The sequence below is a fragment of the Juglans regia genome, chromosome 3 (genome assembly GCF_001411555.2).
Source record: "Juglans regia cultivar Chandler chromosome 3, Walnut 2.0, whole genome shotgun sequence".
NCBI lineage: Eukaryota > Viridiplantae > Streptophyta > Magnoliopsida > Fagales > Juglandaceae > Juglans > Juglans regia.
The window spans coordinates 29,959,625-29,973,648 of NC_049903.1; the positions used below are offsets into that span (position 1 = coordinate 29,959,625).

The 14,024-nt window shown below is 34.7% G+C and overlaps 1 pseudogene; it reads left to right on the top strand.

The window, feature by feature from the left end:
- Nucleotides 1-13,780: 13,780 nt before the first annotated feature.
- On the top strand, nucleotides 13,781-13,899 carry LOC118348120 (annotated as a pseudogene).
- Nucleotides 13,900-14,024: the final 125 nt, after the last annotated feature.

A 14,024-nucleotide genomic window follows, 5' to 3' on the forward strand; every position in this document is an offset into this window, starting at 1 on the left:
TACGGGAGGTGGTATTTCTTACAGAAATGCAAAGTATGGTGAAATTTTCTGGAATGTTGATCCAAAGTTGGACCAACTTTGTTTGAAAAAAATTGATAAGCTTTTAAGAGCTCATCTGGAAGATTTTTAGGAATTAATCCATATTGGTTCCACCATTGAATGAACCAAAGAGGAAAATTTCCTTTGAATTTTTTATCAAAACAAAAGAACCTTGAATGGTCCATAGCAGGAGTTTGGAAGAACATGAAGCGCTTCCAAGCATCAATATAATCAAAATAAGAGAAAGCAGTGTCTATTTGGTCAAGTCTTTTAGTAGAAGATGGGGAGGGTCCCCATTCTGCTTGGGTGATGACTCGATGGATATAGGCACTGTGGTAAATCAATTTATTGGCATCAACCTTGTCAGGAATAGGTTTGATAACCAAGGAATTTGTTTGTATTAAAATACTGGAATAAAACTGGAGATTTTTTGAGAAATCTTCAGGAATCCAGTGGAAAAGTGTTTTTCAAACCTATTTCTGTCAAATTGTAAATCAGAAACAGAAATATCCTTGGGTTTTTTCTTTGAAAATCTTTCCAAGGTTTCTTGAAAATTAACCCTTTGATTAGAAGGTTTAGGATCCTTACGGAGCATTACCTTCTTTAGCTTTAGAAGATAATCTTCTTTAAGCTCAGGATTAGTAATTTGAGAAATCAAGGTTAGCAAAAGGTTCTCTTGTTCTTCATCCTTAGTTAAGACATTGATTGTCTTACTAGGAGGTTTACAACAAGTGGTATTACAATTGCAACCTAGCTTTAAGTCAGAGGGATCAGGAGTTGTAGCTTCAGAGTGATATTCTGAATCACTAGAGCTATACTCAAAAATCTCCGATGATGAAGACGAATCAGTTTCTAGGAGTCGAAACAATTCTTCTTTATCATTGGGATTGATATCCATCTGGCTAAGCTTCTTTTTAAAAGCCTGGACCATCCAAAGGACCTAAATATCCACTACTACTTCAGGCCCCTACTTCTCCAATAAAACCCGGGGGAGTAAAAGACAAGGACAGTTCATCCAGCAAATCCTCTAAGTCCAAGAAGAAAACAGATTTACTCTTCGACAGACTTAATAAAAAGGATTTAATCAACATTTTAAAAGAATCATTATCAAAGTCTCAAAGCAAATCTGAAGATGATTCAGACACTGCATCAGAGGCTTCTTACAGCAACTTCTTCGGAAATTCTGGATTCATTGGAATCGACACAGACGAAGAATAATTGCTACCAAACTACTACTTGAGTTCAAAGAAGACCGGATACACCAGTCTCCTTTAAGCTTTGTCGTTTTGTGCCGAAAGCAGCACCAGCCGCCAGACACAATGATGACACCCGTGGTTAAACAGTACTAACACTGTTCACTCACGGATTGTTTTTCTTACGGAGCATTATGTAGGTTTGGAAAACAATCAAAATGGACTGGTCCTTCTGATAAAGAAGACTGGACCATTCCGAGAATGCTATCCTCAAAACCGAGGAATCTGCCATCTCTTAAACAGAAAAGAACAGAAGCATTGATGCCTAACCTTGTTAGAGGTTTAGCAGCAATTTGCACAGAACCTACGTGAATATACTTAAATCCCTCTTTTTTGTATTTTTTAATATCTTCCTCATTAAGGAGATAACATTTTTCTTGGGATTTAGATATACTATAGGTTTGTTCGACTGTTCGAACATTTAAAGTATTTAAAAAAGTATTGGGATTACATTTTGATTATGGGCGAATTTATCCCACCATTTGGTAAAATAAACTCGTGTCATTACATCACCATTTCTTTCATAATTCCATTTGAAAATCCACGGGAGGTGGTATTTCTTACAGAAATGCAAAGTATGGTGAAATTTTCTGGAATGTTGATCCAAGGTTGGACCAACTTTGTTTGAAAAAAATTGATAAGCTTTTAAGAGCTCATCAGGAAGATTTTCAGGAATTAATCCATATTGGTTCCACCATTGAATGAACCAAAGAGGAAAATTTCCTTTGAATTTTTTATCAAAACAAAAGAACCATGAATGGTCCATAGCAGGAGTTTGGAAGAACATGAAGCGCTTCCAAGCATCAATATAATCAAAATAAGAGAAAGCATAATGATGAAGCCGACAAAGAAGATACGTCTTCTATGTCTCCAACAGTTTCAGATATGCAAGCCCCTGTTGCACCTGTTCATCACAGTTTAAACATTTTGAACAAATCTTTTGAAATTGATTTACCTGCTTTGTTAAAAGATTTTGCTTCGTCTGAAAACAAACAAAGGCGAAAAGCCTATGTTGCAAAATTTTCGGATTTAGAAAAACAACGTGTTAAACTCAAATGGAAGGAAGAGATGAATAGGGGTTCATCCGAACAAATTGTTCGTTTCCATTCTGGAACCTGGAACCCTGCACAAGAAAAATATAGTACTATTAAAAAAGAAATTTTGGCTATAGTACTATGTATATCTAAATTTCAATCTGAGTCTTACAAGGGTTCCCTCAGTTTCTCACACTTAATACCGAACCACCTAGTGCAGAAACTCCCGCACCCGGTAGAAGATGATCAAAACAAGATAGAAAAAAGAAGAATAATATGCAACAATTAGATACCAGATTGGCTCTGATACCAAAATAGCGGAATGGAGAGAAGGGGACTGAAGAAGAAGAGAAGGTAGGAGAATATGGAAGAATAAAGCAAAGCAGATAAACATGCACAATTAAAGGAGATAACATTTTTCTTGGGATTTAGATATACTATAGGTTTGTTCGACTGTTCGAACATTTAAAGTATTTAAAAAAGTATTTTTCAACCAAGTGGTTTTGTAAATATCAGTTGGTTTAATATCTGGGATCTTCCACGATCCTAGATCAGGAGATAGTTCTTCTCCATAAGAGCAATCCTCTTCATTGACTATATCAGGCGGCAAAGTCGACTGTTCGAACATTTGATTATGGGCGAATTTATCCCACCATTTGGTAAAATAAACTCGTGTCATTACATCACCATTTCTTTCATAATTCCATTTGAAAATCTACGGGAGGTGGTATTTCTTACAGAAATGCAAAGTATGGTGAAATTTTCTGGAATGTTGATCCAAAGTTGGACCAACTTTGTTTGAAAAAAATTGATAAGCTTTTAAGAGCTCATCTGGAAGATTTTTAGGAATTAATCCATATTGGTTCCACCATTGAATGAACCAAAGAGGAAAATTTCCTTTGAATTTTTTATCAAAACAAAAGAACCTTGAATGGTCCATAGCAGGAGTTTGGAAGAACATGAAGCGCTTCCAAGCATCAATATAATCAAAATAAGAGAAAGCAGTGTCTATTTGGTCAAGTCTTTTAGTAGAAGATGGGGAGGGTCCCCATTCTGCTTGGGTGATGACTCGATGGATATAGGCACTGTGGTAAATCAATTTATTGGCATCAACCTTGTCAGGAATAGGTTTGATAACCAAGGAATTTGTTTGTATTAAAATACTGGAATAAAACTGGAGATTTTTTGAGAAATCTTCAGGAATCCAGTGGAAAAGTGTTTTTCAAACCTATTTCTGTCAAATTGTAAATCAGAAACAGAAATATCCTTGGGTTTTTTCTTTGAAAATCTTTCCAAGGTTTCTTGAAAATTAACCCTTTGATTAGAAGGTTTAGGATCCTTACGGAGCATTACCTTCTTTAGCTTTAGAAGATAATCTTCTTTAAGCTCAGGATTAGTAATTTGAGAAATCAAGGTTAGCAAAAGGTTCTCTTGTTCTTCATCCTTAGTTAAGACATTGATTGTCTTACTAGGAGGTTTACAACAAGTGGTATTACAATTGCAACCTAGCTTTAAGTCAGAGGGATCAGGAGTTGTAGCTTCAGAGTGATATTCTGAATCACTAGAGCTATACTCAAAAATCTCCGATGATGAAGACGAATCAGTTTCTAGGAGTCGAAACAATTCTTCTTTATCATTGGGATTGATATCCATCTGGCTAAGCTTCTTTTTAAAAGCCTGGACCATCCAAAGGACCTAAATATCCACTACTACTTCAGGCCCCTACTTCTCCAATAAAACCCGGGGGAGTAAAAGACAAGGACAGTTCATCCAGCAAATCCTCTAAGTCCAAGAAGAAAACAGATTTACTCTTCGACAGACTTAATAAAAAGGATTTAATCAACATTTTAAAAGAATCATTATCAAAGTCTCAAAGCAAATCTGAAGATGATTCAGACACTGCATCAGAGGCTTCTTACAGCAACTTCTTCGGAAATTCTGGATTCATTGGAATCGACACAGACGAAGAATAATTGCTACCAAACTACTACTTGAGTTCAAAGAAGACCGGATACACCAGTCTCCTTTAAGCTTTGTCGTTTTGTGCCGAAAGCAGCACCAGCCGCCAGACACAATGATGACACCCGTGGTTAAACAGTACTAACACTGTTCACTCACGGATTGTTTTTCTTACGGAGCATTATGTAGGTTTGGAAAACAATCAAAATGGACTGGTCCTTCTGATAAAGAAGACTGGACCATTCCGAGAATGCTATCCTCAAAACCGAGGAATCTGCCATCTCTTAAACAGAAAAGAACAGAAACATTGATGCCTAACCTTGTTAGAGGTTTAGCAGCAATTTGCACAGAACCTACGTGAATATACTTAAATCCCTCTTTTTTGTATTTTTTAATATCTTCCTCATTAAGGAGATAACATTTTTCTTGGGATTTAGATATACTATAGGTTTGTTCGACTGTTCGAACATTTAAAGTATTTAAATGTTTCTTGAAAATTAACCCTTTGATTAGAAGGTTTAGGATCCTTACGTAGCATTACCTTCTTTAGCTTTAGAAAATAATCTTCTTTAAGCTCTGGGTTAGTAATTTGAGAAATTAAGGTTAGCAAAAGATTCTCTTGTTCTTCATCTTTAGTTAAGACATTGATTGTCTTACTAGGAGGCTTACAACAAGTAGAATTACAATTGCAACCTAGCTTTAAGTCAGAGGGATCAGGAGTTGTAGCTTCAGAGTGGTATTCTGAATCACTAGAACTATACTCAAGAATCTCCGATGATGCAGACGAATCTGTTTCTAGGAGTCGAAACAGTTCTTCTCTATCATTGGGATTAATATCCATCTGGTTAAGCTTCTTTTTAAAAGCTTTGGCTTTCTTTTCCAAGTATATATATATATATATATATATATATATATACACTTGCAGCTTCTACTACTTTCATCATCCTTGCTAACTTCCTCATGAATGATACGTAAAGCATCGCATCTTCCTCATGAATTATGTATCACTAGTGATGTCCGAGTGAGGGATTTCCATAGAGCATAACTGGTTTAGGGTCTGCTAGCTATAATTAATTAAGTGGCAAGCAGTTACACATGTATGATTGCTGCAATGAAGTACTTCCCCTTAATTCTCTATCTGTCTCTAACCATAACTTCTAATCCGATCCTAGGCCATAATCTTCACCCATTGAATCATCAATGGCCGCGTTCCAATTCAGCTTCATACCATTCCCTTCAGCTTCTAATTCCATTGACTTACATTTCGTACCCTAGCTGGTAGTAGTTTCAGATTGATACTCCTCTACTTGAGTTTCAGATAGATGGTTTGAAGGAATCAATTTGGAAGAAAACTCTTATCTTGTGAGAAATATAAATTTCAATCAATTTGAAGGTCATATATCACTAAAATTGATTTTGCTATCTAACATGCATGCCAAGATCATCATCAATTTATTACTTCTTATAAATAATGAACTTCTAAGTGATTAAATTGTATGATCTAATTGTGCCATGAGAATTAAAAACACAGGCCCTCTCATTTTCTTTGCAATTTCGGAGAGGACTGCATGGGTCCTCTATACCTCTCTTCATGGTCTATTTTATTTGTAATTTTTCTCTATACCACAAGTGAGTTATCGTGTCGTTTATCTCAAGGAGAAGTTAGAACTTCTCAAGAACACCAAGCAAGGTAGCTCTTAATGAATCCTCTCAATGAAAGCACCAATTAATGTTAGGGACCCTAGTCTGGTCCCTAAACATTAGGGTGGTCGTGAGCTCGCCTCGCCTTGCGATGACCGGATGTATCTTGCCAACTTGTTTGAACTTGCACGTATGATGATAATGATGGGTTCCTAAGTTGATGGAGGTATGGTGTTTAGTGGTGAAATGGTGATGATGAGGGTTTTGAGTGGTAGCTAAGGGGGATTACGAAATTGGAAAGTGATGGACTAGGGTTGGAGTCTAGGATGGGTTGCTAGGGTTTGGAAGGAGGATTTGGTGGTATTTGAATGAGTCCAGGGTTGTTCCTTGAGTTTAGAGATTAGCTAAGGTAAGATAAGGGAGATAGGATTTGGATATGATAAGAGGATGAAGTTGGATGGTATTTGAATAAGTCTAGGGTTGTTCCTAGAGTTTAGGGATTTGGAGATGGAATATAAGATTTGATTATGGCAAGAGGATGAGGATCTTTTGTAGGATTTGGGAAAATAGAGATGAGTGAGCTATGATTCCTAAATGGTATGAATTAGTTTAGGGATTGATTGGGTTTCGGTTTTGGAAATGGAAGAAGGATTTAGAAATGGTTTACTTGAGTAATTCTAGGAATGGAGAGATTTTAGGGATTGGGTGGTTTGAGTGATTAAGTAATTTTAGGGATTAGATTTAGAATATGAGATAAAGAGTCCTAAAAGGTAGGAATTACCTTGTTGGACTCTAGAGTTTCGGTTAGAGTTTAGTTGGGTGAAGGGATGCAAGGTTATGATTCCTAAAGTTTAGGTAGTTCTTATGGAAGGCTAGGGTTTCTAACTAAGGCAAGAGATGTGTATGGAATGATGGAGGCAATGAGAATTTTGACTAAGGATAATGTGGATGAGGGAAGGCTAATTTTGGTAAGTGGAGCTTATGGGAAATATGGCCTTGGAAAGATGGAGGCTTAGGATGTGTGTGATATGTGAGAAAATGCAAGGAAAATATATGAACAACTAGAAAATATAAGAACATCAATATATTTTTGTATTTTTGAATAGAGAATGGAATATAACAAAATATTGATAAAATGAATCAATACCTATTCACGAATTGTAAGGTGATAAAACATAAGATTGATAAAAAGAAATATAAGCGATTCCACACCTATTCACGAATTGCAAGGAGTTAATCCTCTCATTGAGATTCACGAATTGCACCAAAAAAAAACCAAATGCAAAAGAATCGAAAGTGTTCTTCAAGAACACACCAAACCGTTCCACCAATGGAAATGTCAAATGATCAAAAAGCCAAAAGATACAAAATGAAATGTCTAAGGTCATATTTAAAGCAATAACATAGGTGGGAAAACCCTAAAAGGTTTCCTTGTAAAATGAGTCTTGGGTGGGCCCCATGTTGGCTCGTGTCATATGTTGGCCCTTGGTGGCCTAGGCTGGCCCATGTCATGGACATGGCTGTTGGTGTGTGGCTGGCATGACCTGGGTGCTAGGGCTGCTTGCTGGCATGGCCTGGGCATTGGGGTTGCTTGCTGGAATGGCTTAGACGCTAGGGCTACCTGCTGGCATGGCCGAGGCAAGTGGCCTGGGGGCTCAGGGCTTGCTGGGGCGTGCGCGCGTGCTGGGCATGCACGTTGGGCTGCGCATAGGCATGCGAGCGCTAGGCAATTTGGGTGTATTGTGCGGGCGCTGGCCTGGTCACTAGCCTTAGTAGACGTCCTAGGCATGTCATGGCCGGGTCCATGGCATGCCTGTGGTGCTGCTGTGGTGCTATCAAGGCATGTCGATGACAGTGTCGAGAGGCTGTCAAGGCATGTCAGCGATAGTATCAAGGCCTTGCCCGTGCGGCAATCGGGGCATGCCAACAGTAGTGTCGAGGCATAGGTCGTGGGGCTGTCCAGCCTTGTGAATGACAGTGTCAGGGCATTAGCCATGGGCTCATCAAGGCTTGTCATGGCATGGTTGGTGGGTTGGCCGTAAGCCACAAAACATGGGGTCTTGACAGACTTGTACAGGGCAGAACGGGAAAGACGGAGAACCTTTGATTTTCTGACAATGGAACATCGATGGACAACCAACATGGCTTGCAAAATAAGGCAAATCGGGAAACTACGCCGCATTTATAGTACCACTACCTGAGTAACACGCCACATTAATGGTATTGTCACGGAAGCACACTGCATTTGAAGGATTCTGAAAAACGGAACAATAAAAAGGACATGTGCACCACAGGAGCAGGCACGATCTGTACCCCCAAACTTCTAGTATAAGTAGCAATTTTCAAGTACGAAAAACCTCTCTAGACACTCATTATTTACAAACTTTCAAAATATTCTACTGACTTTAGCATCAGAGACTCCTCGATCCCAAGATGGCCCTCTTTTAACTTCTTTCTTCTTCGTTTTTGCAACTTCAGCTTTAAAAACTCGAATTGCAAGAAATTGATTCAAATGTGTATGAAACGTGACATTAACATATATATAGAGAGAGAGAGAAACATAATTCTTATATGTTCATTTTCACTATTATTGCCTGACCATACATGAAATTTCATAATCATAATTTATAAAACTTTCTCAAAATCAAAAGAGCTTAGATTTAATAGTTGATGAATAATGGTAAACACAATTTTATGATATTAAAAAATAAACTCTACTAAAAAATATAAATTTTATATAAATTTTAGATTTACACATTTAAAAAAAATACTCATAATTTGCACATTTTAAAATCGTACAAATTATATCTCATTACTAATATTAAATAATTTTAGACTGAATAGGAATAAATTAATGGAGGGAAAACTCGTGTGTGAGAGCATTCTCATTGGATTAGTTAAAGTTAGAGGACATTCTTTTATGAATATAAGAGAAATTTAACTTTTAGCTATTCAATTCACATAAATCTGTATATTGGAATAGCTATTTTTTCATTATATAACAATAAAATAATATAATATGAATTGAATTTTGGTTATTCACATCAAATCTCTACATTAGATTATATATTTATTCATTATATAGTAATGAATAATTAATAATTTCAAAAATATTTTATTTTTTTAATTATTAATTTATTTTATTTTATCATATTTTACTATTCTACCTATTATATATTAATTAATAATCATATTCTTATTAAATTAATATATCACTAACTCAAATTAATATACTAATTGTGATAAAATATATGATAGAAAGAAAGGGAGAGAAAAATAATTAATAAAATATATATTTGATGTATGTACAGTAATTTTTAAATTTAAAATTTATTTAAAAATTATTATAATTAAATTATAAATATTTAATCTATTATAAATATATTTTATTTTTTAATAATTAAATATTCATTAAATTTAATTTTTAGCTAATTATCAACTAGAATGCTATGAGATGATGAAACTACGAGAAGAGAAATAAAAGCATGATTTGAGTGCACAGTATTGCATGGGGACCCGCGTCTACTGGAATGCATTATTTTTCATGAAATAGTGGTGAGGAGAAAACATTAGCAAACGCATCTCTTATCGCGTGTAACCACTCTCCACTTAGCTAGCGCCAGCTTGTCCCGCCAGAACAACTGGCGAGTAAGAATAATCGACTTGCCAGAAACCACAACGACTGGCAGGTATACCAAACTCCGAACTAGCACGTGAATAACGAAGGAGAGGAGTGCTACAGACTACAGTGCTACACCCAGGTGTGTATAACGAGACGGGTCCCATAAGAGGAAAAAAAAAAAATATTGTTTTTTTGTTTTTTCATTATTTTTTATTTTTTATATTTTTAAAACTTTTTTTTAATTCTTAATATTATTAAAAAACAATTTCTTAATTATTAAATAAAAATAAAATTATACCGATCCTTTCCCAACATTTTCTTTATAAAAAAATCGTCCTTCCAAGAAAAATTAAAAAACAAAATTTTTAGTAAATCCTTATTTTTATAAGAGAAATAATATTTATAATTATGGAATAGGTAAATATTAAAATAATGTTAGATACAATCATGAATTATGTAAGCGTCGCATATTCTTTTTAAAAAAGAATAAGATCTATTATTAAAAAAATTAATTTTTGATTTGAATTTCATATTAACTCACATTTTTAAAAAAGAATGCACAATATTTACATAATTTAAAACTATAAATATCATTTTTTTTTACAAAAGATTTTATTTTAGAGTGCTTAGATGTTACTATTTTTTTAAGAGAAAAAATATTTACAACTATAAATTATGTAACTCTCGTATAATTATTTTAAAAAAATTGAATAAAATATTACTAGCCATATATGCACATGCTTCATCAATTTCATGCCCCCCATTGGACATATCTTCTCTCGCAATTTCTCAATGTTATCATCTCCTAGAGAGAGATTTTTAGTGTGTTTGAATGTTGAAATGAGTTGAGTTGAGATGATAAAATATTATTTTTTAATATTATTATTATTTTGAGATTTGAAAAAGTTTTGTTTATTATATTTTGTGTTGGAATTTGAAAAAATTGTAATGATGAGTTGAGATGAGTTTGAAATCCAAACTCACCCGAGTTCTTATTTAAATAAGGAATTTTAAGAGAAAGATACGCGTATAATGGACTTACTGAATTCACACTATAGTAAACAATTGTTGTGAAATCATTTTAATATGAGTTTTTATTATTCATCCCACACGTTACATATCACATTTATTTTTATTTTTTTAAGTTTTATTCATGCTAAATCAAATAAGTTCTTTTACTCATCATCTGTACACTATATACTTGTTAAGAGGAAAAAATAATTATGTATCGTACGTGGTGTAAGAATGATGAGTAAGATTTTTCTTAAATTTGTGTCTATCTCTCTTTTAAGTCCCACGAATTTGAATGAATATTTTTCTTTTTTTTTCACTCGCTTGCTCGAGGCTTATAAATTTGAGAAAGTTTTTTCATCTTCAATTTTTTCTATTCTTTTATCATAATCAAGGTTCTTTCAAAATTTTATTTAAAAAAATTAAATTATTTATTATATTTTATTTAAAAATTTAAAAAATTATAATGATTAAATGTTATGAATAGAAATAGTTTTTAAATTCAAACAACGCCTTAATTAACATATTTGCAGGATTTTTGCTTTTAAACATCTTTTCTAGTATCAATTGACTATCATTAAGAAAGAATAGAATAAAATAATATCTAATTTGAATATGTTTGATCTTGAAATAAAATATTGGATTCTTGACAAAAAATACGAGACTTTAAACTGCCACAATAAAGAGTATCCTTCTCATTTTTCTTCCCCGACTCTCAAGGAAATTCCCTACAAGATAAGGGCATTGGCAATGGACTAGCCATTGCCAAGTCCAACTATAAAATCCCTGGCATTGGACTCGGCAAAGGCATAATTTTCTAATTTATGCTACAGTAATTTTAAGTCTCTCGCCATTGTTGGCGAGCTCCTGTAGTAAGATCAAATGAATATTTTATCACTATCCGCCCAACTGCCCCTCTCTTTTTCCCTCGTTTTCCATTTCCCTCGTGTTTCCCTCGTCTCTCATCTCTCGTCTTTCCCTCTTTCTCTCGCAATTTTTTTTTTCTGCCTCGCCCCTCTTCTCTCCCTCGCTCCGTAGCTCGTCTCTCCCTCTTCTCTCAGTCCACCATTTTTTTTTTTGTGAAACCTTTCTTCCTCTTCTCTCCCTCGCTCCATCGCTCGTCTCTCCCTCTTCTCTCAGTCCACGATTTTTTTTTTCTGAAACCGTTCTTCCTCTTCTCTTCCTCGCTCCGTCGCTCGTCTCTCTCCTCTTCTCTCCATCCACCATTTTTCTTTTCTGAAACCCTTCTCCCTCTTCTCTCCCTCGCTCTGTCCCTCTTCTCTCTTTCTCAATCGATTTTATCTTCATTCCTGGGTCGATCTTCACGGTTATGCAATTTCGTCTCTCTCTATCGGCTTGGCTCAACAACGCAGCAGCACTCTCTCTCGGTTTGGGTTGGTAAAACTACTGAAACTTTATTTGGGTAAGCTTTGTATTGATTAATTTGAGTATGAATTTCTGAAATGGGTATGAATTTGTTTGGGTAAGCTGGTTATACACAGTTGCTGATTTTTCTGAAGTTTGTGCAATTAGTGTTGTTGATTTTTCTGAAGTTTGTGTTGCTGATTTTTCTGAGGTTGTTTATTATTGCGTCCAGCCAGCCAACACCCCATGAGCTTGTATTTTTTTTTTCGGTTCTCTTTTTTTTTTTCTGTTTGCTATACAATACTTGGTTTTGTATTGTTTGTTGTTATTGTTTTTGTGTTAATTAAGGGTTTTGATTTGGACCTATTGGCTCAAGTTTAATTAGCAATTAGAAAGTCACATGAAGTGAGAGATTGCTTTATCAGGACAGAGATTGACTGTAGGACTTTCGGTGTTAATATATGAAACACAGCTTACCCAAGAGTGAAAAAGATAAGACACATGAAGTGAGATTTTACTACATTTACTACACCTTTGGTTTTATCCAGACATTCATGGAAATTGGATCTCTATATTGAACTTGAGATTTATTCTTGCCAGTCTAATCCTTCTTAGAAATATTATGACGTCAAAACACTTCATGTCTTAGACTAAATGCAGTCATCTATTTTTAAGTGAAATTAAAATAGATAATGGTTTTTGAGAACTTGGGTCATGTTATTACTTGGGTGCAGTCATCTTGGGTCATATAATGGTTTTTGAGAACTTGAGTCATATTATTAGACTAAATGCAGTCATCTTCTCTTAACAAAAGGCTAATGTCCAATTCAAGTTACTTGGGTGCTCTCATATTATTAATCCTGATTGAGGGTTAGAACTTTCTTGGAACTTCATATGAAACCGATAATGGTTTTTGAGAACTTGGGTCATTCTGTGTCTGAAAGGCCAATTCGAGCAGCCACATTCAATGTTGCCATGTTCTCCCTGGCACCTGCTGTTCCAAAAACCAAATTGTGCTTAAGATTGAATTATGAGCATGGTTTAATTGACACATTTGACCTTGAACATGAAAATGAGTGTGGCAAAAGAGACCAGAACTGGCTCAAATTACCTGATGCATGGGTAAAAATGCCAACAACGAGCAAAAACAGATCAAAAGTCCCAACAAAAGTCAACCTAGACCTCCACTCCTGAGCCTTTTGAAGTTAGATGAACCAGAAACTGCCAAAACTAGCAAACCAATGTCATATGCAATCATATCAAAGATTCATAATAGCCAACAAACTTAAGAAAAAACTAACACCATAAGGATAATATAGGGATAAGAACTTATAAAAATTTTGATTGTAATGGCCTTTAGAATATACAAATAGGATTATTGGAAGTTAATGTATGTATTTTAAATCTATTTTAAAAAATAGAACCTCCATAAAGCTTTAAATAGAACTTACCCACAATATCCAATAAACAATCACATAACATATCAAGCCAACAATTATTATACAGTCAAGTGCTTATGTCATTTTTGCTCTTAATTCAAGTTACTTGGGTGCTCTCATATTATTAATCCTGGGGAACTAGCTAGCTTTGCTCTCATATTATTGTTTTTGTATATTGAAACAATCTCCCACTTTGCTATGCAATAAAATTTAACCCAAGTTATGTTATTTTTCTGTAAATGACATAAGATACATATCTCATGCTCATGAATATATATGTGGATGTGTATGATCCCAATGCTTACATGCAGTAAATATATTTTTTTGTTTGCTATACAGTACTTGGTTTTCTATCACTTTGCTGTTATTGTTTGCTCTCTCCTTTCATATAAGCATGCTTTAGGGTGTATTTATGTGTCTATGTAGTAGTATATGTTTGTGGGTAATGGCTTGGACGCTACATATAACGTTTGTGGCTATCCCGATTGATGGTTTCTTTCAATGCTATTTGATCCCGGAAAACACCACATATATTATTGATTATCATCGTTAAGACACTTTCTGACTCCACAACCAAAAACAAAGTTTTCTTTGCTGTTCTTTGCGCAAAACAGATGAGGAATAAAATGTGTTTACTGTTCTTCTTTGCAAAACAGAACAA